Source organism: Vespa crabro, chromosome 21, assembly GCF_910589235.1.
Source record: "Vespa crabro chromosome 21, iyVesCrab1.2, whole genome shotgun sequence".
Taxonomy (NCBI): domain Eukaryota; kingdom Metazoa; phylum Arthropoda; class Insecta; order Hymenoptera; family Vespidae; genus Vespa; species Vespa crabro.
The window spans coordinates 1960001-1987500 of NC_060975.1; the positions used below are offsets into that span (position 1 = coordinate 1960001).

General features: G+C 33.9%; 2 long non-coding RNA genes across 7 annotated transcripts in view; both read left to right on the forward strand.

Annotated features, from left to right (window-relative positions):
* LOC124431425 overlaps window positions 1-14123 on the forward strand; it is a 14199-nt gene extending 76 nt beyond the window's left edge. Inside the window, exons 1-5 of one of the 3 annotated variants that reach the window (XR_006944004.1) lie at window positions 1-171; window positions 9308-9482; window positions 9839-10012; window positions 10135-10419; window positions 13028-14123. The exon at window positions 1-171 is cut by the window's left edge and continues 76 nt beyond it. This is a non-coding gene — a long non-coding RNA (uncharacterized LOC124431425). Of the gene's footprint in view, window positions 172-7525; window positions 8280-8954; window positions 9050-9307; window positions 9483-9838; window positions 10013-10134; window positions 10420-13027 lie in introns of those variants that run through there. The other 2 variants (XR_006944003.1, XR_006944005.1) reach the window with 2 other exon arrangements.
* Window positions 14124-17495: 3372 nt separating this feature from the next.
* LOC124431423 overlaps window positions 17496-27500 on the forward strand; it is an 11486-nt gene continuing 1481 nt past the window's right edge. The window contains exons 1-7 of one of the 4 annotated variants that reach the window (XR_006943999.1): window positions 17496-17557; window positions 18701-19581; window positions 19686-20648; window positions 21624-22143; window positions 22407-23016; window positions 23498-23592; window positions 24910-25547. This is a non-coding gene — a long non-coding RNA (uncharacterized LOC124431423). Of the gene's footprint in view, window positions 17558-18700; window positions 20649-21623; window positions 22144-22406; window positions 23017-23497; window positions 23593-24909; window positions 25548-27500 lie in introns of all 4 variants that reach the window. The other 3 variants (XR_006944000.1, XR_006943998.1, XR_006944001.1) reach the window with 3 other exon arrangements.

Consider the following 27500-nt stretch of genomic DNA (forward strand, 5'->3'; position numbering starts at 1 on the left):
TCCTCCTCCTCCTTCTCTTCTTCCTCCTTCTCTTTTGCACTTCAATCTCCGTTCCAAGCGAAGTATAGTAAGCCGGAAATGACCTCGATTCCGGGAGTGAATCGGTACACCGTGAGAGCAGTCGAAGCATGAACTGGTTTGGAAGTGGACACAAACGTTTCTTAAACTTATGTACGTAAGTAAGTACCTACAGATGTATGCATATATATATATATATATATATACATTCGAATTGCAACATGCATTTTTACCGCTTCCTCCACGAAGTAGAGAATGGAAACGAAATGAGCAGTCTCTCTGTATTACTCTCAATGTTCTCTTTTTTTCAGCTATATTATTACTACTATTATTGGTTTGGGACACGTTCGAACGAAAATATTGCGTGTGTATTGTATCAGAAGAGAAAAAAAAAAGGGGGGGAAAAGAAAGGAAGAAAGAAAAGAAAATGAATGAAAGAGAAACGTAATAATAATAATAATAATAATAATAATAATAATAATAATAATAGTAATAGTAATAGTAATAATAATAATAATAATAATCGAAGCCCGTTTCACGATTTTTATTTGTAAAGTATGAGAAAAAGGATAATATGTATTTCCGTAGTATCGTCTTTTCTTTTTTCCTTTTTGAAGAAAAAGAAAAAGAAAAAAAAGGAAAAAAGAACGATTCGAATCTTCTCTAATCTACCTATAAATCAAAATCTATATAGATAATCAATCATTGAAACGTTATTGTCCTTTTTTTTCTAAAGAATCTTATCGTTTTTATAAATTATATTTAAAGTATATTTCCCATTTTTTTTCTTCTTTTTTGTTTTTTTTTTTCTTTTTTAATGACAATTCAAAGGACTAAAAAAGGGAAGAGAGGTATGAGTGAAAGAAGTTTTGCAAAGGAAAAAGAAGAAGAAGAAAAAAAAAAAGAAAAGAAAAGGAAACAAAAACAAAAAAGGACGCAAAAAATTTTTGACGCGCCAGGCCAAGCTCCTATTGGTAATATTCGACGACGGTGGCGCCAAATGTTCGCGCAGTAACGAATTTAAAATGTCGGTAATGGAGAACACCCGAATAGCAAAGTATTTTTCGATTGGGCATAGAAAAACCTAAAGGTGACATCTTGTTAGATTTTTAAAAAACCCCCCGAAAAAAGATTTTTGTCCATATTGATCGTGGTTAATTGAAAAAGAACGAAAGAAAAGAGAGAGAGAGAGAGAGAGAGAGAGAGAGAGAGAGAGAGAGAGAGAGAGAGAGAGAAAGAAGAAAAAAATAAAGAAAGAAGGAAGGAGAGAAAAATGTCTAATAGGAAATGACGAGATTTCTTGGCAAAAGTGAAAAAAAGGATTGATCGCTCATGGGCAATTTCTTGGGAGAAGACTTTTGTTGTTTTATTTTTCTTTATCTTTCTTTCTCTCTCTCTCTCTCTCTCTCTCTCTCTTCCTTTTCTTTCTCTCTCTCTCTCTCTCTTTTGTAAAATGTTCATCGTAAAGTGTTCATTACACGAACGCATTACGCCATCTCTCGTAAACGAAACGTCGAGTCACGATCGTTCACGAAAGAGTGGTAGCGAAAGAGGAGGCACGCGGCGCTTCGTCTAAGCGAGACCGGAAGTTGATGACGTCCGTTCCAAGACCAGATACCGTTTGGCCCCATTTCAAACCGATAGCCCACTTCCTGGTGAACAAATTCAAATCGTGTATATCTCTTAATAACAAAAGCTTTTTAAAAAGTATGAAAAAGGAAACGCGATGAGTGATCCGTCGCTGTTATCTTATTGAATAAAAAGGAGAAAACAAAGACAAAAAAAGAAAAAAAAAAAAAAAGAAAAGAAAAAAGAGAAGACAAAAGTATCAAATCGATCAGATAACAAACGAATTTCATTTTGATCATAGTTCCGCGAAATAGTATCAATTTGTCGATGACACATAATATTATTGAAATTATTTAAACAAGAGAATTATATATTTGTCAGATATGATCGAACAAAAAAGTCTATGGAAAAAAAAGAAAAAGTCAATTTTCAGGGACAACTTGAGAAGATTCATGTAAGAGAGTTCATCGAAAGAAGAGGAAGAAGAAGAAGAAGAAAAAGAAAAAAAAGAAAGAAGAAAAAGGAATAAACGAAAATGCCGCATTATATGCGGTTCAAATTTTTTTTTTGCCTGAAGGTAGATATGATTAAAGGGTTCATTAAATACCTTTTAAAGAAAGTAGCCATTTCGTGGAATTGAAATTTCTTTGATAGTAACAAAACACATTGAACGGAGTCCTGTTAACGACAATTAAAAATCGAGTTTCCAGTTAGCGGTTTGTCGAACAGGTACAAGAAGAAAGTAGAGGGAAAGCTTGAATAGAGAAGGGGTAGGATAGAGTAGGATGAGAGGGGATGAGGAGAGAGAAAGAGAGAGAGAGAGAGAGGGGGGGGATACTCTGCCGTTAGAAGGTCTTTCGTCAAGTATTTTCGGAGCGACGACTTCCCGGTGGAGAGAAGATCTTCCTTCGTCGGGTCGAGTCTTACAAATTGCGGCACGGGTGCAACGTACCTGTTGTTTACCACATAGCGGGTTCAAAGCCCGGTCAGTGCAACGGTCCTTTCCTTCCTTCTTTACCCTGCTCAGCTCTTACTCTCTTCTGTCTCTGTCTCTGTCTCTGTCTTGTCCCCACCATCGAAGAGATAGAGAGAGAGAGAGAGAGAGAGAGAGAGAGAGAGAGAGAGTCAACAAGTAGAAGAGAGAAGATTCTGCATCGCGAAATCCAACGAGGCAATGTAAGGCTAAGAAAGAAAGAAAGAGATAGATAGACAGATAGATAGATGCGAAAAGATAGAGAGAGAGACAGAGAGAGAAAGAAAGAGAGAGAGAGAGAGAGAGAGAGAGAGAGAGAGAGAGAGAGAGAGAGAGAAAGAGTTGGTAGTAGGCCGTTCCTCCAACTCTTCTTCAAGGAAGTTCAACACCAGAAGCCGTTCTCGTCTCTGCTACAAAATGGCATGGACGAACTGACGCGTCCTGAAGTTTCTCCTACCATATCTCTCTCTCTCTCTCTCTCTCTCTCTCTCTCTACTGGAGATATACCAATACGCACACTTACACATATATATATATAGAGAGAGAGAGAGAAAGAGAAAGAGAGATGTATAAGTTTTTTGTAACAGTATCAACAACGTCAATAGTTGTAGTAGAAGTAGAAGTAGAAATAGGTATCACCTGTTCAGTATTAGTATACATCGCAGGGGGTAGACTGGAGTTTTCTTGGATAACGGAAACAACTTGACAATCTGTTATATACATCCAGTTGGCCCATATTTTAAACTCATCCATATTTTTCTATATTAAACTTAAACACTCGTCTCTCTCTTTCTCTCTCTCTCTCTCTCTCTCTCTGTCTCTTATATAATTGTATATATATATATATGTATCAAATATGAAGATATTGGTTCAGTAGCTCCTTCTTTTTTTTTTCTTTTTTCCTTTTCTTCCTCTTCTTCTTTTTCTTTGAAGATAGCAAAGAGAGGGAGTAAGAGTTTGAAGAGTAAGAAGAAGAAGGGTTGAGGAAGGATATAAGAAAGACAGGAAGGGGAAAGGGAAACGAAGAGAAACGTAGGGTTGATAGTGGCACGATGTACCGAAGAAGAGGACCGGATTGGCCAATCCGGCCTGAGCTCCGTACTACTCCGTAGTACTCCAGAGGGACCAGGGTTCAAAGCCCGGTCAACACCATGTCCATACTTCTTTCTCTTTCTCTCTCTTTCGTTTCCCTCCCCCTCCTTCTCTTACTTCCCCTTCCCACTTCTTCGTGGTCTCTTCTTCTTCTTCTTCTTCCTCTTCTTCTTCTTCTTCTTCTTCTGTTCTGTTCTCTTCTGTTCTCTTCTGTTCTCTTCTCTTTCTCTTTCTATCTATCCGTCTGTCTCTCTTTTCCTTTCTCTTCTCTTGTATCTCTCTCTTTCTCTCTTTCTCTTTCTTTCTTCTTGGGCCATTTCACGAACACAAACCTCTTGGCAATAACACAACACGCAAACAGGGATCACTCTTCTCTTTCTCTTCCTTCTCTTCTTGTTTCTCCTCCTCCTCCTCCTCCTCCTCCTCCTCCTCCTCCTCCTCCTCCTCCTCCTCCTCCTTCCTCTTCATCTTCATCATCATCTTCTTCTTCTTCTTCTTCTTCTTCTTCTTCTTCTTCTTCTTCTTCAAGTTTTGCTTCACTTCGGCCCAAGGCAAAGTTGTATTCGGGCTCTGATGATTCACCATCGGCCGAAGATAAGAGGCCAATAAAAGGAGTGCGATCCAGGGCGAATGGGAAAGGGCAGAGAGAGAGAGAAAGAGAGAGAGAGAGAGAGGAGTTGAGAGACGGAAAAAGGGGAAGGGCAGATGGGACTAGAGGTACCAGAGGGGATACGGTAGAGGAGGATGACTACGTGATCCGCATCATGGTGGACCAAAAGGTGGTACGGAGGCAAGCCTCCGGGGAAAAACTGTCGATCGATTTCTTTCTTTCTTTCTTTCTCTTTCTTTCTCTCTCGTATGCAGAAAGAGATTGCCAAGGGCCAAATGATGGAAGGGAATTAAGAGGAGAAAGGGGAGGGGGATGTGGGGAAGCACCTTGATCGAACCAACGCCTCGTCCTTCTTTCCCAAAGGTTTTGTTTAGACGAATTATTCCAAATGATACGTTCTCATGGATTCTTTTGCTTTCTTTCTTTTCTCTCTCTCTCTCTCTTTCTTTTTTCTTCCTCTTCATTTTGATTCGTTTTGGATATCGAATTTTCTTTCCTAATCGCACATTGGATATTATATGCGTTCTTTTTCCCCTTTATTTATTTATTTATTTTTATAAAAGTAATGGCTCGTAATTAACGATTACATCCCGTAGAATAAATTTTCCTTCGATATATACGCGTGTATCTTTTTTTCTCTTTCTTTCTTTTTTTTTCTTTTTTCTTTTTTTTTTTTTATCTAAAAAAGAGAAGGAGAAGAAGAGAAAAAAATAAAAGAAAGCAAGGATTAACACTTTTTCTAAATTCCTAAACGTGCGGTACCATGTATGGTAACTCAAAAGATTTTCTCTTAGGATCCGATCGTTAGCGCAAAACGATATTATGCGTATGCAAGAAGAAGAGAAGCCACACTGCGTACTACGCAGGCGTCCTTGAGCGTAAGCGATCTGTTTACGAGATGGTCATCGACCTCGTTGGTACACACATCGTTAGAGCAGAGACCTCCTCGGCAATATATATGTATATATATATATATATATGTATGTATATGTATGTATGTACGTGCTTGTGTGCATATATGTGTATATATATCTATTGAAGAGAAAGAATGGGAAAGAGATAGCGATAAATGGAAGAGATCCTTGTATATATATATGGACAAATATGTGTTTACATATATATGTATAAATATATATACACACTCACATGTACATATATATATATATATATTACTCTCCCATCGAGGGAATTAAATAAAATCTGATAGAGTTCGCCATTACTGCGGCTCTTTTAACTGCCCTTAACGAACGACTTTGGAGCTAATGATTCTTTAATTCAATTAACAATCTACGATAACACAACTGGGTACACATATACATACATTTTCATATTTCTTTTTATTTTATTTTATTTTATGTTTTTTTTTTGTTCTTTTGTCTTTTTCGTTCATCATTTTTATTTACTTAACATATTGAACATATTGTCTGGCCGTTCACAAATATACTAGTGTTTGCAAGTATGAAATTTTTTTTTTGTAGAAGGAGGAATCTTTTCTATTTTAATTTTATCCCGTTTTATTTTGTGCTTTTAATTTTTACATACGGAATTCATTGTATATTTTTATAACTCATGCCTGAGTGTATGTGTACGGAGATATTAGATCTAACAATTGATACCCTTTTCAATTTTCTGTGCTTAAAGTCTAGATACCATATACTCAATTTTTGTACCATTATTTTTTATAGGTATTCTCGACCAGTCCTGAATAAATTATTGAAAGCATTTATTGGTCTATTATATTTCAAGAAACGTTTACTAAACGTTGAGGAAAGGAAGCTGTATCCCCATAAGGAATATATATATATATATATATTGAAGATAGATACGTGCACATACACCAAGAAGAAGAATCTCTGCAAATATCATAGGCATGACTTGGATATTTATTGTATATACTCGTACATATACGTATATTTAATCAAAGCGATAAGACTTAATTTCATACGTGTGTGGGTAGTCATTATCACATTCTTGCTTATCGACTTAGCACAAGAGGTTGACTACTCTATTTCGTTGTATAGATTACTTCCCGCCAAAATCTAATCGCGAATGAGAGTGAGTGAACGAGATAGAGATAGACAGAGATAAAAAAATAGAGAAGGAATATTGGGACGTAAATAATACCAGGGAAGAAACCGTAATGATGGTAAATTTGAATATTCGCTTCGTCTCTTTTATCGCTAATTTCACTGATATTATTCACTACGAAATATTAAGATGAAAAAGAGAGAGACAGAGTTACACAGTCTTATTATGAATTGGCCAACTGTTGTTTTATCATTTGACATTAATTAAGCTCTTCGATTGAGAGAAATAATGATAGTATTTGTATCGATAAGGAGACACGCACATGAGGAATAAAATTCACGAAGTTTTTCAAACTTGTTCTTCAGTATCAAAAAACATACGCCCACGGCAACGAGAATATAAAAGAATAAAACGGTTACTTGGAATTTTTCCGAATGGAAATTTATCTTTTTAGAAGGCAGGACTAACTTTATAGGGGGGCGTGGATAATTTTGAATGAGGCAGGGCTAACTTTGTAGGGGGTGGGTCTAATCAGAGAAAGCACACGTTAACTTTAAAGGGAGCCTAACTTCGGTGGTGGCGGTGTTAATTAGACAGGGAACATGGCTAACTTTAGTGTGGGCGTGGTTAACTTTGACGATGGGCGGATCTAACTTTGTTGTGGGCGGTGCTAACTAGAGAGAGGGCGGGGTTATCTAAAGAATTTCATATGCCCTCGATGCATTCGATAATACGCTCGACTATAACCATTATTATGGTTAATACCATTACACTGTGCTTATAATATCTTAAAAAGTTCATAATACATGTTTTCGTTATTATATAGAAATAATTATTTTGTTCTCTAATTGATCGTTCGTTTTTATTAAAAGAGAAAAAGAGAGATTGAGAGAGGGAAAGAAAGTTCTCATGTTCCTGTTTTAATATGCATAACTGATGATTACTATAGTCTTGCTAACGTCAATTCGTATACTCGTCAGAGAACTTTTATTTTTTATTAATATTATTATTATTATTATCATCATTTTTTATCTTTTTATATAATTCCTTTGGCCAACAAAGATTGACATAAATTGTTATCCTGTTGGTTCATTTTAAAACTTTTTATATAATTGGTTCTTTTTTAAAACTTGATATATAATTATATATATTATATACGAAGATATTGTATGTATATATTATATATATATATATATGCAAGTGTATAAGTGTCATACAAAATAGTAAACGACCGGCTTGGTGAAGATACGCGGACGACTTTCACCGTCTATATCACGCCTGGATTTTTGTTGATTTAAATGTGGGGCTCTGAGACACGCTCTTGGTTATATCAGTAGCAGTATCTTTGAGAAAGGACAGAGACAGAGACAGGGAGAAAAGAAGAACGACGAAAGGAAATATTTTGTAATTAAAACGATTCATGGCAAAAGTCGTACGAGTACTAACAAATTGCATAATATTAAGGTAATGTCATAATATGAACGAGTGTTTTTATGACTCCAAAAAAAAAAAAAAGGAAAAAAAAGAAAAAGAAAAAAATTATAAGAAATGAAATGAAACGATGGATGTAAAAAAGCAAAGAACAATGTTCTCTTGAAAAATATAAAGAAAAGTAGTGAGTGATCATTTAAATATATAACGAAAAGGAATTGTACAATATGAAGGATCAAAAAAAGCCTGGAAAGATTGCGAGAGGAGAGAAATATAACAAAGAAAAAAAAAAAAAAGGAAAAGAAATAAAAAGAGAAAAGTTTGAGGGCAAAGAGAAGAAGATAGCTTTCTCACGATGAGAGAACGCCAAACGAAATTATTATTATCGGCAGGTACAACAATACATCTGGACAAAGAGGCCTTCTTGAAAATGAAGGGAAAAAGAAAAGAAAAGAAAAGAAAAGAAGACAGAAAGAAGGATATTGATGGTTCAGAAATCTGTAGTAATAAAAATAAAGACAAAAGGATAGTAAGGGCATGAGAAAGAAAACGAATGGAGTAAGTACTTTTCCTCGTCGGTTTTACGTACTCCAAGTTGGCCTTTATTAACGTCAGAGAGAAAAAGATAGATAGAATAAAATTGTGTGTGTGTGTGTGTGTGTTTGGGTGAGAAAGAGAGAGAGAGAGAGAGAGAGAGAGAGAGAGAGAGAGATTGGCCAGTTTAAAGCTATAGGTACACGTTGAAATCTCAAGACTGTTCTTCTTCTTCTTGCGCGAATGTTGCTGCTGGTGTTTCTTCTTCATGTCAGGGCATGCTCATTGGTCAATTGTAGTTTCTTCTTCCGAGAGTTGCGCGAGGTTAGGAGATTGCATTCCACGAAGTAATTTCGGTCCAAGGCCCCTCTTTCTCTCTTTTTCTTTCTTTATCTCTCTCTCTCTCTCTTTATCTCTTTGTGTCTTCTTTCGATTCGCCTCGCTAGTCACCGGATCGTTCTTTTCTCTACTTGCTCTCTGTTACACTTGCTCTCTTTCTTTATATCGCTTCGACTTCTTTTTTTCTTCTTCTTCTTATTATTCTTCTTCTTTTTTGATTTTTCTTTTTGCTTTCGGTCTTCTTTTTCTTCTCTTTCTCCTTCTTCCTCCTCTCTTTTTTTTCTTTTTTTTTTTTTTTTTTTTTTTGTCTTTCGACTTACGAAAATGATTGATCGTAAAGGTTCCACCCCGGAGCGAGGCAAAATCTTTTACAGAGTTATGACTGTAGATGAAAAAAAGTCAGTTGTTCGTTTTTACTTGGTTATGATTGTTTTATGGTGAATGTTACTTTTAAGGTAAACGTATTTCTCTCTCTTTCTCTCTCTCTCTCTCTCTCTTTATATATATATATTTATATATATTATTTATATAGTAAATTATTGCATTAATAATATATTATCATTTGCTATTAACAATTTTAATAATATATGTATATGTTATTTATTACTTTCTATATTTATTATATTAATAATAATAATAATTATTATATATATATATATATATAAAATGTTAATGAAGAATAATCTTTAAATTATTATAACTATATATTCCAGATGAAACTGTTATAGCTACTGTCATATGATTCCACCATGGGAATTTAGAAACCGGATCGAGCAAAGCAACCTAGTCTCTCACATAGCAACAAGGAAACCTCTTAAAGAATTTCCATCATGGTTTCTCTATGTCCGAGTCCGTAATTCTATGTAGAGTTCAGTTGAGTTGGGAAAAGTTATGTCCTCGTTCTATAGTTCAACATTATATATCGTTATAGACCACCGCCAAGAATATTTTCCTGAATATCTATTTCTTCCTCTTAACAAACGATTTTAAATTATATTTATCAAATTCAAAGTAATAGAAATATATCATTACTACTATATTATTATATATTACGTTTTAGTTGAATTATTTCGTCGAATTATTCAAGAAGAAATGATAGAACGATATTTATAATTAATTGAAGAAAAAATTCATTTAATACGAAAGCGTATTAGAATCTTAACATTTTTTAAAGAATTAATTTTAATGAATTAATTACAATTTCTTCCCTTTTTGACATATTTATTTTATTTTCTTTTTTTCAGATCGCACGCCAAATTTCTAGACTTCTATGGTTTTATGATACAAGACAGATTGAAGATAGAAGAAAAGAAAAAAGAAAAGAAAACAAAAATTAGCCTAAAATATCACGTAAAAGAAGATGGAATGAGCTTGAAGAAAACAAAAAGAAAAGAAAAAGAAAAAAAAAAAAATATCCGGTAACTTTTGACCCCCGTCAAAGTATAATGATCTCATGATAGTTCTTTTTTGTTTTCTTTTTAAATATTTTCTTTGTTTTTTTTTCTTCTTCTTTTTTTTTTTTTTTTTTTACAAATTTCAGGAAAGAAGTTCAATTCAAGTTAGTCAAGGAGAGTTGATCAGTTAGTTTAATATATTTCTTTGGGATTTGGTCATTTGTGCTTTCTTCCTGGCTAAGTGAAAAAAAAAGAAAGAAAGAAAGAAAGACATTTCGGCATGGACAAAACATTATCAGTCGTTGTCGTCGTCGCCATCATCTAAGGCAGTTTGTGTGACGGTACCTCGATGAAAAACTTTCCTTCTGAGTTCTGAGGCCTGCTATCCTCAGTTAAGGTCAATGACCGAAAAATGACCTGCATCTCTTCGGGTAACTCCCCTCTACTTCTACTTCTTCATCATTCTTCGTCTTCTTGAACTACGATGTTGCTAGCACGAAACATGCATCTTCTAATGGATCTTAAACCCTTAAACGGCGAAACAAAGGATTCCTTTTTCCTTGGAATTCCATGAAAATGATCTTAGAGGTTTATAAACGCCTTCTTGGAATATTATTTTGAAGAAGCATGTGGCTCATCGTTTAATTTAATAGAACTACGTTAAGCACGATCGTAGTAGGATCAAAGTTAACTATGTGATACTGTTAATTTATTAAAGTTGCTTGTTAAGAATTTTTTCTTTTTTCTCTTTTTTTTTTTTTTTTTTTCTTTTTTTTTTTCAACAATAGGAATTAATTTTCGAAAGAGTACCATTTTGTCTATTTAACAGATAAATTTAGCTTAATTCTAGCCTTGAAATATTTGATTCTATGATATATCAAAATTCTTGTTAATTATTACAAATTACATTTGTCCGATATGAATTAATTTCGACGAGACAGGTAAAGTTCATAGTTCAATTCAATAGAACTTTTTAATTTGGCCAATTTAATTACAAAATTAAGAACTATATAATTAATTATGTCTTATGAAGAAAATATCTCTTGTTAGATTACAAACGAACATTTCTTTATTTCTTCTTTTTTTTTTTTCTTCTTTTCTTTTTGAGAGAGAGAGAGAGAGAGAGAGAGAGAGAGAGAGAGAGAGAATGATGAATAATAGTTATGAAAAAAATAATGCTAATATTTAACAAGTTCACACTTAATAATGCAAATGACCAATCTTATGTACAGGTAATGAACTATCAGAAGAAAGGAGAAAAAAAAAGAAAAAAAAGAAAAAAAGAAAAGAAGAAGCAAAAAATAGAAAAAGAAAAAGAAAAAAAGGAAGAAGTGGTTTTTCAAGGCTTTCATCATCTATCTAATCCTTTTAAGGACACAAAAAGAGAGAGAGAGAGAGAGAGAGAGAGAGGAAATATATCGTGTGAAAAGAGAAGAGTGAAAAAGAGAAGGGAAGAGAGAAAGATAGAAGATAGAAAGGGATAAGACGATATCAAAGAAAAGATGGCCTAGAGAAAGAGAGACATGAGGTGAGGAATAAGAAACTGTAATTGCTTGGCAATGACTTTGCTGGAGAAATTGCCTCAGCGTCGCGTGGAAACGTTGGTTAAAGTAGCGTGGAACATCTCTCTCTCTCTCTCTCTCTCTCTCTCTCTCTTTCTTTCTGAGAAAAAATATAAATCCAAAAAGAGAAAATGCTCCAGTACAAAGTACTGGAACTCGCAGAAGAAATTGTGGAACCGAGCTTTGCGAACGAATATTCGTGCGATTAAGAAAAAGAGAGGAAAAAGAATGGTAGTACATATATATATCTATATATATCTATATATATATATATATATATATATATATATATATAGGTGCAATCTCGTGCTCAACATGTGTCCTGTACTTTGCTCTTTATTACCTGTAAATGGTTCTTCGCCATCTCGAAGAGAAAGGGACACGGTCTCTTTCAAGTCGACAACGGGCTTGACAATTTTTAACGCCCAATTGACACATTTATTTTCTTATTTCTTTTATCTTCCTTTTCATCTTATTTTTTCATTATGGATTTTGTTATCGGTTAGGTAAAATATTAATTGAAATTTTTATCATACAAGATATTCCAATATTCAAATAAACGTATGTTTTTTCAATAACAAACATTGAGAAAATTATTGAAATTAATTTGGAGAACTTGAAAAATTTTTTACATTATTAAAAAAAAAAAAAAAAATTGAAAATATTTGACAATTATAGAATATGATATCGAAAAAAATTATAAAACAAATATTATAGAAGATTTTTAATGTTTATTATATTCGTCAAATTAATCGATAATAATGTTTACCTTTACAAATTAATTTAATCGTGTCAATATATTTATATATGCAATTTTTGAGTTATAATTAAAAGGCACATTAATGTTTAATAATTTCAATAGCTTAGTCTCATTCCAATGAGACTTTTTAAATGTTATGATACCAATTAATTTCATTATTATGTTATAATTAAAATTTGCAAACAAATCTTGAACGTACATAGGTATATACTATTCATACATAAATAAGATCAATGGTAAGAAGAAAAGACAAAAGGAGAAGAGGTAGAAAAGAGTTATGAGCATAATCTTGTATGGTAGTCATGAATCATGGAAAACCATATATCGTAATAAAGGAATCTGTCTCTTTCTCTCTCTATTTCTTTTTCTCTCTATCTCTATCTCTCTCCTTTTCTTTTATAACGGTGTGAGAGAAGAACTTTCCGGTTTATTAGCGCAATTATAAGTCTTTCGTTCATGGTCACGACTCTGATTGTGAATTACGATCTTCGAATGAGAATTACGATCATCGTTAGATCATCTATTATATACAAAAATTATCGATCATCATACAAAAATCATATAAACGTAACACTTCAATCTCACGACATAATTGTTCTTATAATGAATTCATATGAACATTTCAGTTCATAGTATGAACTTGTTCCAATCGTGTATTTATAATTAATCATTATAATTAAGATCATTAACATTGATATTTTTCTTTATTTTTTGCAGATTAAATAAATGGATTGATGGTAAAATTTTGGAAGACTGACAGAGAAACAGAGAGAGAAGAGAAAAAAAAAAAGAGAGATCTAAAGAACTAAAGAACTAAAAAGAAGAAGAAGAAGAAGAAGAAGAAGAAAAAGGATAGAGTGAGGGTTACGAAAATTTCGAAGAGGACGACTTGATAATGCATCAGAACTCGTTGCACCTGTGGAGAGTACATACTGATTCGGGCTAACTCCTCTCTTGCGCTTACTTTCTTAGCGTATGCATTAAACGCACGTACATCAGCCTGGGGCCCCAACAGCTTCTCTCTCTTTCTCTCTCTCTCTCTCTCTCTCTCTCTCTCTCTTCGGTTAGGTTGGTGCTCGGACTTGCTTGCACCGGCAATCACGATAATCGTGAAGTTTATCGAGAAGAAGCTTGGCTGTGATTAACGAGGATCGCTTTAAATCTTCTGAGGAAAGGAAGACTACGTGATATGGTTGTGATGGTATTGATGGTGTTTGTGGTGGTTACTAGTGGATAGCGTTGTTTTCATTGAAATACATGCCATCATTCTTTCTCTCTTTCTCTCTCTCTCTCTCTCTCTTTCTCTTGTTCACTCTCTGTCTTTCTTTTTATCAACTGTCTCTTTTATAAACCCATGAAATTACAAATGAATATTCTTTACAACTTTTGTCAATGTCAACAAAAAGAAAGAGAGAAACAATGAAAGAGAGAAAGAGAGAGAGAGAGAGAGGGAGAACCGTAGAAACAGATTCTAAGCGTTTCAATTTCAACGTTTAACATCAATTCCAAGGGAAATTAAATTGATTGACTTCAATTGAAGTTTAATTGAATGCCAGCGGGAGATAAATTTCATTGAAAATTGCGACTGCAATTAAGTTTTCTACTTCGAATCTATCACGACTACCTTTTTTATTTTCCCTTATGGAAATAAATGAGAAATGACAAATAATCAATTATGCATCGAAACGATGAACAATAAATAATGTCGCAATAATTTTTCAATGATCGTCAATATTCTTAATGACGCGTCATTGATTTATTTTACGTGTTAAACGTTAAGAGAAAAAATATTTTTCGATTGTCGATTGGATCAAGTGTGAAACAAAAACGAAAGAAAAAAAAAAAAAAAAAAAAGAAAAAGAAAAAGAAAAAAGAAAATAATAATAAAAAGGAAAAGAGGAAGAAAAAGAAACGGTGATAAAAAGAATCCACATTTTCGTGTAAAATATCGCAGTCGCAATTTTCACTGAAACTCAACGACATTAAACGTAACTCGCAGTGATTATTTATTTGTGCAAATGATTATTTATTTATGAATTTATTATAAAGTATAGAAAGAAAAAAAAAAAAAAAAAAAAAAAAGAGAGAAAAAAATTATCGCCACGATCAATTAAATCAAATCTCCAAGGAATAATGATACTGATGATAATGATGAAAAAAAAAAAAAAAAACAATTAGAAAACAAAAAGAAAGAAAGAAAGAAAAACAACGTATCGTTTTACTGTAAACTATGAGGAAACGTTTAGAAATCTGTGACGTTAGAGTGCAATTGAATTGCTTTTGTTAAAATCGTCGAAATTGCATCTTTGGCCGTTGCTGCATCATCGACGGACGATCCGGACGACCGTGAAAACGCTGACGCAGCTGCGGCCGATCTTACCGCGGGCTTCGATCTCGATCCGCCCTCGGCAAGAGGCTCGACCTGCATCGCCATTTTTAGTCACGATCGAAAGAGAGAGAGAGAGAGAGAGAGAGAGAGAGAGAGAGAGAGAGAGAGAGAAAGACAGAGAGAAGAGACCTCTCGTCCTTTCCCTTCTCTTCTTCTTCTTCTCCTTCTTCTTCTTCTTCTTCTTTATCTTCTTCTTCTTCTTCTTCGTCCTCCTCCTCCTCCTCCTCCTCCTCCTCCTCTTTGTACGGACGCTACTTCTGCAGCCAAGGCCATTTTAATAGCGCAGCGCATTTATCATTTGGGCGAAAACAACGTCGATCGAGGCTAGCGATAGGAACGAATTGCCATGTCGATTCAACCGCTAACTTAATTCAGAAAGTAACAGCAAGGTAGTTGTGTTGCCACTAAAGTCCGTCGTTGCCATTATCGTCGAGAAACGACGATAAACTCTCTCTTTCTATGTAATTTTCCTTTAGGGAACTCGACGAGGCAGTTTTCTACGTTATCGTCCATACGTCATTTCTTATTTATTTACATGTTTGAAATTTGTTGACGATTAATTTCTATATTTTTCTAATCTCTCGTAGAATTTAATAAACACACACACACATATATATATATATATATATATATATATATATTCGTATGTGTATAAAAATACATTTTTTTTTTCTATGTATTAAAAAGTGATCAGTTTTTATCAATTGAAAAAAAAAAAAACAGAGAAGATGATAAAAAAATCGAAAGTTTCGACGATTAATTTTGTGTACAAATGTCATAATTGTATATACACACACACACACACACATATATATATATATATATATATATATATATGTATCAGTTATATATTCGTTTATTATGTAATATTTAATGTGATATAGCGTGTGAGATTAGTGATTTTAAGTAAAGAGAAGAAACGAATTTATAATTAGGCGAGGAAGAGGAAACTCGGCGTGTCGCGTGACACGAAAAAGTCGATGCCCCCATGGTTGTTGCTCGGCCAAGCCGGAGGCTTGGAGCGTGGCTAGATTCACCCAGAGATCGTTGCTATCGCGGCGTCGTCTCGTTATCCGACACCGCGAGTACACAAGCCGGGGCACCGACTTCTAGCTTTACCTTCGTCGACGACACTGTTGCTAAGGGAATCCGATTACGTCTCTCATTCTCGCAATTAAAATCGATCTAATCTACTAGCTTATAACCATTTCCGATTAACATTTCTATTTCATTCCATATTATATATATATATATATATATATATATATATATATATATATATGTACATACATACGTATATATATATATATATAGATTTGTTTTTTTTTTTTTTCATATTTTTGCTTTGTTTTAGTTCTTTTTTTTTTTTTTTTTTTTTTTTCGTTTTGTTTTGTTTTTTTCCTCTTCCTTTAGAAATATACGCTCTAATTAGTAAGGAGCAAATTTTTGTTGTAATTAATCATATTCATTTTTTTTCTTTTTTCTTTTTCTTTTTCTTTTTTTTTTTTAATATGTTTATTTGGAATCCTTAGGTTTAACGAATATTTTATTTTATATACGTTCTGAATGAAGGTATATACATGTTTCATTTGATATTCGATTGAATCTATATTATAAACGTGTCGCTCTACGAATACATTTGGAATTTTTTTCGATTATCCTTGAAAAGAAATTTATAATGTCAATTCGTGAAAATTAAATAACACGAATACAAATTTGAGTATTGAATTATTCTAACTATTGATCGAATAGATTGATAAACATAATAAATCGAACGTCGATTTTAAGTCGAACAAAGGAATAAATTGATATAGATTTGATTTAAATTTGAAAAAAAAAAAGAAACAGAAAACATTTCTAGCCAAAAATTATCCTAAATATTTTTTTAGAATTACCACGCCCCCCCCCCCTTCTCCACTCCCTCGCCTCTCTTACCGGGTGCCATAACCCAGTCCTCCAAAAAGAAAAAACAATAATTAAAAAAAAAAAAACTACGACGAATCTTTAAATAATCAATTGATAATTTTTACAGGGAAAAATCAAAGAGAGAGAAAGAGAGAGAAAGAGAGGGAAGGAGAAAGAAATAGAAGAAAAAGAGGAATAAGAAGGAGAAGAAGAAGAAGAAGAAGACGAAGAGGAAGAAGAAGAAGAAGAAGAAGAAGAAGAAGAAGAAGAAGACAACAACGTTTGGCATTGATTTATATGACAACAACCAAGTGGATCCACATACAATAATCGACTTATTCGACTCACGCGTGGCGGAATCAATCGACGGTGATAGCGTGTGGACTAAATTGATTTTCTCGTTCCATGTTGAAAGCTTCCTCTTCTCTTTTGGTCCAATATTACCACCAGACAGCAGTCAGAGCCAGCAACCAATGTGTTCTTTCTTTCTCTCTCTCTCTCTCTCTCTCTCTCTCTCTCTCTCTCTCTCTTTCTCTCTCTCTCTGTCTCTTTCTGTCTCTTTTTCTCTCTCTTCCTTCACCTCATCATACGGCTTTCGACTAGAGTGCAGAAAAAAGAAGGACAAAGAGAAGAAGAAAGAGAAGAAGGAGAATATGATGATGATGAAAAGAAAGAAAGAAAGAAATAGAAAGAGAGAAAAAGAAAGAGAGAGAGAGAGAGAGAGAGGGTGGACATATGAAGAAAAAGAAAAAAGAAAAAAGAAGTAAAAGAAGAAGTAGAAGAAGATTAAGAAGAAGAAGAAGAAGAAGAAGACGTCGAGAGAGAACTGGCGAGAATGAAGAAGTCGGTAGAAGGAGGAGTAGGAGTAAGAGGTGGTGGAGAAGGAGGAGAAAAGGGGAGGGAAAGGAACGTGATGGCGATGGACGAAGAAGAAGAAGAAGTCGAAGAAGAAGGTGCAGAGCCACGCCGTAGGAATATTAAAGCTAACTCTCGCGTTCGCACTCCACCTTCTCTCTCTATCTCTCTCTCTCTCTCTCTCTTTTCTTCTCTTCTCTTTTCTCTTCTTTCTTCTCTTCTCTTTTCTCTTCTTTCTTCTCTCTGGTCTGTTGGCTCGCTTGTTTTCTTTCGTCTTCTTTCGCCTCCTTTATTTTGTCAGCTCTTGCGTCCGACGATTTCAGTCTCCCTTCTTCTTCTTCTACTTCTACTTCTACTTCTTCTTCTACTTCTTCTACTTCTTCTTCTGCTTCTTCTTTTTTCTTCTCTTTTTTCTTCTTCTTCCACTGAGTCTGTCTCCTTCTTTATCTTTCTCTTTTACGTTTGTACGAGGTTGTCTCTCTCTCTCTCTCTCTCTCTCTCTCTCTCTCTCTCTTTCTTTCTTTCTCTCTCTCTCTCTCTCTCTCTGTCCCACTCGTTACTCGAAGTCTTTGTTCCGTCCCCGTTTCTCGATTCCCATCTTAAGCCGCTGTCACGGTCCGACGACAAAACGTCCGGCGACCAATCCGCGTGATTTCGTTGCCATCCTTTCGAGACGGATTTAAGGTCGCTTGGAATGGCCGTCGAATGAAAATATATGGATATATGTATATATGGATGGGAATCGATGGATAGATCGATGGATGGATGGGATGGATGGATGGATGGATAGATGGATTGATGAATGGTTGAGATCTATAGACTGTCAATAGATAATCTTTCTTGATTTTGTTTATGGCTTTATTTAAATTGATCGGATTTATTGGATCTCGTTGAAAGAAAAACTTTACCTTTCGTTTAATACTTTTGTCATTTAATTTGCAATTATTTTTTTAAATCAGTTTGATTATTTTATCAGTTGTAATCTTTTTTTTTTTTTTTTTTTTTTTTGGAGACGTCATTGCACTTTTGATCAAATATTTTATATAAAAGTGTTGCATTTATTTTCAGATAATTTTCCAATTTGATTAAGTCGTAATATATGTTCTTTTTTTTCTTTTCTCTTTTTTCTTTTTTCTTTTTTTTTTCTTTCTTTTTTTTTTTTTTTTTTTTTAGAGACACTTGTTTTCAATCATAATTTTGTTAAACGTTTGGATATATTAAAACTTAATATTTATTTTTAGGTCCGTTTGATTTCGAATGTATGTAATGCATGAAGTCAAAGAAAAAAAAAAAAAAAGAAAAACAAGAAAAAAAAAAAGAAAGAAAGAAATAGAGAGAAGATCGTCAGGAAGGATTATTTTCTTCATGATTTCTGATCCGTTGCCAAACGGCGTTAATGGAACAAGACCGGCAGCCGTCCGGTTTCAGTGCCGCTATTGCGCGCGCGCTTGGAATAACCCTTCAAAATACTTTGGCGTAAATTTATCAGTGACGTCCGCCAAGTTGAAAAATATACCTACCTTCTCGTCTCTGCCATTTCTCGCTACTGCTTTTGCTACCAAGATCAACGTTATAATACTGGATTCGTCCAAATTCAATGGGAGAAAAAAAAAAATAATAATAATAATAATAATAATAATAATGACAAGAAAAAGGGGGTAGAAAAAAAAGAAAAAGAAGTAGAAGATATTTTTGTTACACCAATCACATTTTAAATCTTCAAACAACAGGATAAATCACTTAAGTTATTTATTAACTTATTAATTTTAATGGGAATATAAATGGAAAGAAAGAAGATTAATATACGAATATACACTTATATAATTATGTAACACATATTAAACATAATAATACGGATAAATGTTGTAAGCGATAGAACGAAATGAACATTATAATAATTGAGATTATATAAATGCATATATATATATATATATATTTTTCTGTGCTTGTATGTACAGGTGGAAACAGATTGATTACGCAACGGTTAATTCATAGCTCAAACAGATTTATTAAACACACGAACGCACATTTTCAAATGATAACTCACGTTCAGAATGACTGGGGCAGCTTAACAAAACTCAAATAATATCGTAGTTATCACATTATATGCGAAGAACAAGAGGTATTACATTATTCATTAATTACATGATGAAAAAGATATATAATCAATAATACGATACAATATTAAAACAAAACAATTTTTTAATATAATCAATATGAATACAGCTCTTTGAGATAAAAAAGAAGAGAGAGAGAGAGGAAGAAAGAAAAGAGAGAGAGAGAGAGAGAGAGAAAATAATATATTATTATGAAGGTATAATTAAGATCATTAATCGTTGCGATCTCAAGTCGTCGCGATGTTGCACCAGAACAACCCATGAACCCTTAACAGAGAAAAGAGAAAAATAAAAGGAAAAGAAAAAAAAAAGAAGGGAAAAAAGAAAAGAAATAAATAGGAAGAAGAGATAAAAGGGTGAGAGTGAGAAAGGGGGAGGATAATGGCGACGAGGTCGAAGAGGGTGAATATTCTTTTCAGGCAGCTTAACATCCAGCACACCACTTCGCATATTTAAAATGCAAATCCGTACGCCAATAAATCTCTCGTACATGGTTCGAGCGGTTTGTGCGAGGGAGAGAATCCCTCTTCTTCTTCTTCTTCTTCTTCGTCTTCTTCTTATACTTATTCTTATTCTTATTCTTCTTTGGATCCTCTTTCGGATCCTTTATTTCTCGAGAGCGTCCTCCTCATCTCCAAGAGACGTCAGGATTCCTTCTCTCGCCGTGACCATTATTAACCCGCAGTTAATTGAATCGCCACGGCCTCATGCTCGAGAAATTTTTAAACGAGACTCCTCCGTAATTCTTCAAAAAGAAAGAAAAAAAGAGAAAGAGAGAGAGAGAGAGAGAGAGAGAGAGAGGCGGGAGATGACGAAACAATCGGATGACAAAATTGAAAACAAAAAAGTAAATTTATTTAGATAAAGAGAGAGAGAGAGAGAATGAGATAGACTGGAGTCTCTCAAAAAGTGACTCCTTTCGTTATAGTGTTCACATCTCTTCAGAAAATTATATTTAATCCTGTATTTATGTACTCACATAATTTAGCTTTTTCAAGAAGCAAAACTCGAGATTGTGAACGTTTTATTATTCGCATATATCTGTCGACATATGTATTATATATTTATATAGGTATGTATGTGTATATATATATATATATATATATATATATATATATATTTATATAGGGTGAATCATTAATTATTTATTAATCTCAAAATAGAAAGAAACCATTTTATATATCAATAATTATTTAAACACAGATTCATTTATTTTTTTAAACATCTTCTCCGTTGCATTATACTTGTTCAATGTATTTAAAATATTTATATATATATATATATATTTTTTTTTTGTCATATCAGTATATAAATATCAATACGTAATCATGTGTATTTGAAATGATAGTAATTATTAAGACACTCTTTATATATGTATATATACATATATATATATATATATAAGGAGTGAAGAAAGAATTGCATGACATTCCCAAAAGCTTCTTTAACACTATATTTCTTTCTTTCTCTCTGGTCATATGACTACATGACCTTTCCGACCTCCTTGTAAAAGGCTGCATTAGTGACGTCACACAGTTCTGGTATACAGAACTCGCCTACGACATAACCGACGCGCATACGCGAGAAAAGTGGCCGCAAGCATTCTCGAAAGCATGCGTATTAACGCGCTCACGAGTCTTGCTTCGTACCCTTTACGACGTGTAAATCACGAATATGAAACGCCAAGGATCTCCTCGTTCTCTCTCTCTCTCTCTCTCTTTCTCTCTTTCTCTCTCTTTCTTTCTTTCTTTTTTTCTACCCTTCAAGTATTCGTTCATGCAATAAAATGTCCACTCTAAACGTTTAGGGACAAAACGTAATCCTTTCAAGATCAGCCGAATTGAATATTCTTTCGTTGTAAAGTATGTTTCATTTTTATTTTTGTTTTCTTTTTGTTTTTTTTTTTTCTTTTTTGTCTTTTTCTTTAAAATAACAATTAAATTTATCAGATAAATTTTTAAATAAATATTATATATATATATATATATATATAGTATTATTATGTAATTCTGTTTGTTAATGTTATTTTTTTTGTTTTTGCCTCTAGAAAAGAAAAAGAAAAAAGAAAAACGCATCTCAACGAACGCGTTTCCGATTCTCCCGTCGTTGGAATGTTAAATCGAAGACGTAGTTACGCAACACATCCGAATTCTTTTCGAGCAAGGTCACAGATCTAGAATGTGGAGGAAGAGTGAGGGCCTTTTTGGCTTCTACGTGGAATATCTTTGAAACGAAAGGAAAAAAAAAAAAGAAAGAAAGAAAGAAAGAGAAAAAAAATACGAGAGAATGTAAACGTGAATGGTTCGGAAAGAAAAGACCAAAAAGAAAAAAAAGATAAAAAAAAATTGATCCAATCGATGAGGAATCGAATGAATTCCATCGATCCCCATTTAAAAGTAATACCAAACAAACGTAGTCTCTCTCTCTCTCTCTCTCTCTCTCTCTCTCTCTCTCTCTCTCTCTCTCTCTCTCTCTCTCTCTCTCTCTATCTCATCTGTTAAGAAAAAGAGATGAATGAGAAGGGAGAGAGAAAAAATTAAAAGGAAGAAAAGAAAAGAAAAGGATAGGTAAGCAAATGTCTTCAAAATAACGTGATAAGTGTCCTATAATATAAAGGGTGTCTGTTATGAAAGATATAAATTTTGTTATAAAATAAAAAAAAAAAGAAGAAGAAAAAAAAAGAAAAAAGAAGAGTAACAACAAATCACATTTACATAGAATGATAATGCCCTGTATATTCTAAAAAAAAAAAAAAAAAAAAAAAAAAAAAAAAAAAAAATCAATATCAATATTATAGTATAATAACTCTTTGAAATTATTTTGTTTTAAGGTCTTACTGAATAGCCAAAGGATGATAAACATTAATAGAACGTATAGATAACTTTAAGGAGAAACATCAACGATCAAAAGAGATGAACAAAAATAAAAATCAAGAAGCAGCGAGAGAGAAAGAGAAAGAGAGAGAGAGAGAGAGAGAGAAAAAGAGAGAGAGATAACAAGGTGAGGAATAAGGAGGAGATAATAAAAGGATAAAAGTAGTGGGATAAGAAGACAGGGAAGAGATGTATCTCGCAGAGAAGTATACTACAAGGCGTGTCTTGGTTGGGTAGTATATGTTGGCTACTCAACTCAAAGTAAAGGCGATTACGTCAAATCAAGACTCCATACGAGAGGATTTTTAACCCTAACGCCCTTTTCTCTTCTTCTTCTTCTTCTTCATCTTCTTCTTCTTCTTCTTCTTCTTCTTCTTCTTCTACTTTCCGAAGTATACAGATGATACAACTTTTACATACATACATTGTAACTACTGTTGAGATCCCATTGAAATTTACATACATAGGATGCAAGAAGAAACGATCTTGAGACCTGGCTAAAGGTCTCTGGCTACTATATATTGAGATACTTTAACCTGTCCGTATCCTTAATACGAGATGTATATGGTAAATCTTTATTTTTTTTTCTTTTTCCTTGTTTTTTTTTTTCCCCTTATTATCAACGTTATTTCATGGTAAATCGAAAGTACCGGTTTTATGGGACGTTATTTGAGTTTGATTTCTTTCTACAATTGGTTGCTTAAATTTAGTCCAATGTTTTCGGCCATTGACGATGTTTCTCTTAATAATCTTGAAAAGAATGTTTCGTTCATAAATTTTTTTTTATACATCCACGATTCGTTCGTTTTTCTTTTATTTCTTTTTTTCTTTTCTTTTTTCTTTTTTTTTTTTCCTTTCTTTTATACTCATTTAACAGAATACGCAAATATGTATTAAATCATTTTAATGAACAATTATTATATATTAAATTATTTTTTTTAATATACGATTAAAAAAAAAAAAAAAAAAAATAATAATAATAATAATATTTATAAAGAGCATTATGATCAACGATTTTCATCAAAGACCATTCTTTCTTTCTTTCCAGGCCATCGTTCGTCGACCAAAGCGAAGGATTATAAAAAGTAAGAAAGACGACGAAGACGCGATAACAAATCATCATTTCCATCCGTTGTAACGTAGGTACGTAGCAAGTCAAAAGAGAGAGACGCGAGAAAGAGACGCGAGAGAGAGAGAGAGTCGAGTTAATTACAACCTAACGTACACAAGTTCACATTATATCCATGTACACACTCTCTCTCTCTCTTCCTCACTCTCTTTATAAAAGGAGTTTTACTGTCAATGTGAGAGAACAAGAAAAAGAAAAAGAGGAAGAAAAAGGAGAAGAAGGAAAAGAGAGATGGAGGAAGGAAAGAATGATTTCAGGATCAGTGGGGGGTTGCTCAGGAAAGAGAGGAGGGCATCGCAAGATTCGACGATTTTAATCTCTCCTCTTCTGATATCCTCCTCCTTGGTACACCTCCTGGAGGCTTCTGCAAACCTGTCCTCTTTTAACAGGCAAGCTTGTCCTTTCCTCTCTCTCTCTCTCTCTTTCTCTCTCTCTCTCTCTCTCTCTCTTTCTCTCACTTTCTTCTCCTTTCTCTCTTTTCCTTATTCTTCTTCTTCTTATTATTATTCTTATTCTTATTCTTATTCTTTTTATTCTTCAACGTAACTCATCCTCTTCCTCCTTCAACTTCTCCTCCTCCGCCTCCTCCTTCTCCTCATCCTCCTCATCCTCCTCCCCCTCTTCTTTGTCTCTTTTCTTCTCTTTCTTCTCCTCATCCTCCTCCCCTTTCTCGCCGTTTCGAACGCTATTACGTGCAACGGCTACCGGCACGAAGCCAGCCAACAGCAGGACTACCGATCTCTTCAACCAAGAACTTTCTACCTCCCCCACTCCATCCCACCCCACATCACCCCAACTCAACCCAACCCAACCCAACTAAACCCAACCCAAGCCAACCCCCCCCAGTCATCTCCCCTCCCACCCAAGAGAAGGGAACTTACAATTAGGCAATTTAAATCAACAGTTCCGATCTCCGACGTTGACGTCGATTACCATTTTTCGTATTAGCACCGGTCACCCTTCACCCTCCCTCCTCGTCCCTTCTCTCTCTCTCTCTCTCTCTCTCTCTCTCTCTACTCTTCTCTTCTCTTACTCTTCTCTTCCCTTAAGAAAAGAGGGAGGATGGGCTTTACGAACTCAAGCTCCCTGTATTTCTTTCTTGCCTACCGAGATACTCCTCTTCGTGCCTTCCTTCAATCTGCTTCCTACGAGGTGATACATTTTTTTCCTTTTTTATTTTCTTTTTTTTTTTCTTTTTTTTCTTCTTTTTTTTTTATTTTCTTTCGTTTAGAAAAGATTTTCAATGTAAATAATTGAATTATTTCTTTTCTTGTTCTTCCTTTTTTTTCCTTTTATCGTTAATTTTTTTTTTTTTTTTTTTTTTTTTTCAGATATCGTACGTGATAGCGATGAAAAATGACGACGACCGATGAGATAATTAATGAATTAATTGAGATAAAAATGAGTAATCAGATTTTGATTAATGTTACGATAACATTAATGGGACGAGAAGTATCTGTAATCTTAAGAACGATCGTCTCTCTTAAACAGGAGTGAAATAACAAAATATATATCTCTGATGATTAACTATTTATTTCAGCGAGACACTTAAATTACATCTATTTTCTTCGAGAATAATAATAATAATGATGATGATGATGATGATGATGATAATGATAACAACAGTGATAATAAAAATAATAATAATGATAATAATAATAAGGATAAGGAAATCGCCTTTGGTATTACCTACAAATAAACAAATAAACAAGTTAACAAACAAACAAACAAACTAGAATTCGCGCGTTATTGTACGTTGTTAAAGAAATTACATATTGGAGTATCTGATTTCTTAAAATCTTGAGCTACATAAAAGTGGTAAGCAAGAGTAAACAAAAAAGGATATATAAAAGAAGGATGTAATAAAGTTACTGAATAAAGGATATTATCGTACATATATCGATTGAAATACAAGGAAGGATCGAAGATATAACCCCTTTCTCTGATGTTAGAGAGAAGAAGCCCGAAGGTAAAGTCGTTGTTCACTATGTTTATATTCACCGTTGGTGTGTATCTCTATTCGATGGCCTACTCCTCCTACTCCTACTACTATTCCTCCATCTCCACGTTCTCTTCCACTTCCACCTCATCCTCTTACTCTTCCTTCAGTTTCTTCCTGTTTTGCTTCCATTTTCCTGGAGATCTCGTTCTGCTCTTCATTTTCTGAATCTTACCAGGCAGTGGTCAACAACACACACCGGTTGTGCTGCTGCTGCTGCTGCTGCTGCTGCTGCTCTTACTCTCCCTTTTCTTTACTCTCTATTTCTTCTTCTCCGGTTCACTTTCTCTCCGGTTCCGCATCTCTCCCTACTCTTTCTCTTCTCTTCCTTTTTGTCTTCTCTCTCTCTCTCTCTCTCTCTTTCTCTCTTTCTCTCTTTCTTTTTCACTCTGTCCATCTGTCTATCTCTTTCTGTCCCTTGTAGCTAAACAGTAAGCAAGAGTAGGTGAAGCAAGAAGAGATCCGGGATGATTTGTAAACTTACGATCTTAGCTTATACACTTTTCTTCTCACTTTCTCTCTCTCTCTCTCTCCCTCTCTCTCTCCCTCTTTCACTTCTATATCTGTTAAAGATTCATTGAAGAATTTATGATGATCACTTTTTTTTTTCTAGGGAAGTACTTACCTAGTCAGCTGATGTGTGATACAAGATTATAGTTTTGTTGTTTCTTTTCTTGTTCTTTTTTTTGTTTTGTTTTTTTCTTTTTGAATGATTTATCTGCCATCAATATTTGTCGAACGTTACTTTCAATAATGTTTTTCGTTTCAATGCTTTCTGTTTTTTTTTCTTCCTTATTTTTTTTTTTATTATTTACTTTGAAAAAAAGAAATATATATATATATATATATATATATATATATATATATATATGTATATATATGTGCAGTATTATACATTTTTATAATACATGTATATCTGAAATGATTTCTTTTGTATGATAATCGATGAATATTATTTTTAATAACGTTCTCTTTTTTTTTCGTTATGAACAACAGGCAACAGGAAGAAGAAGAAGAAGAAGAAGAAGAAGAAGAAAAAGAAGAAGAAGAAGAAGAAGAAGAAGAAGAAGAAGAAAAAGAAGTCGAAGAAGTTTTTGTCACGAATTGGATGAAGAAAATAAGAAGTATAAAGGGAGAGTGTTGCATCAAGAGGACCTTGACATCGAGTGGTTATCAGCTTGCTTTCTTCAATACTACGCCATTCTCCACCTCCACCACCTCCACCTCCTCCTCCTTCTTCTCTTTAGAGAAGAAACGACGCTTTGGAGTAGCCACACGTGCACGTTCGCGTCGAAAGTCGATGCACACACGTTGCATCGTACTACGTCTTACCATACTGTACCATTACTACGCCCTGAGTCTTGTGATGAGGAGGTGAGGGAGAAGAGGAAGAAAGAGAGGAGGAGTTCAGAAAGAAAAAGGGAGAATGAGAGAGAGAGAGAGAGAGAGAGAGAGAGAGAGATGAACAAACTGGAAGAAGAAGAAATGGTGGGGAAAAAGGGAGAGAGCGGTTTTGCCCCTTTTGCCAGTTCTGCCTTTTTTTCTCGTCCTCTTCTTTCCTCATCCACCATCCTCTCCTCTTCCTCCCCTCCCCTCCTCTTCCTCCTCCTTCTCCTCCTCCTCCTCTTCCTCCTCCTTCTCCTCCTCCTCCTTCTCCTCTTCTTTTTCCTCCTACTCCTCACACTCTTCTTCACCATCCTTGCTGTAAGACAGGGACGGACCGACAAGGAATGACAACAGAGAGATTTTACATATTTCTTTGCTTAAATTTAATTTGATTTTTTCTAATAAATATATATATATATATATATATATATATTTCATAGGTCATTATACAATCTATATCAAAAGAATTATTTTATTTGTTAAAAAGATGATGAACAGACTGATAATTGTTTTGAGTGTTTGATTGTACAAAAAAAA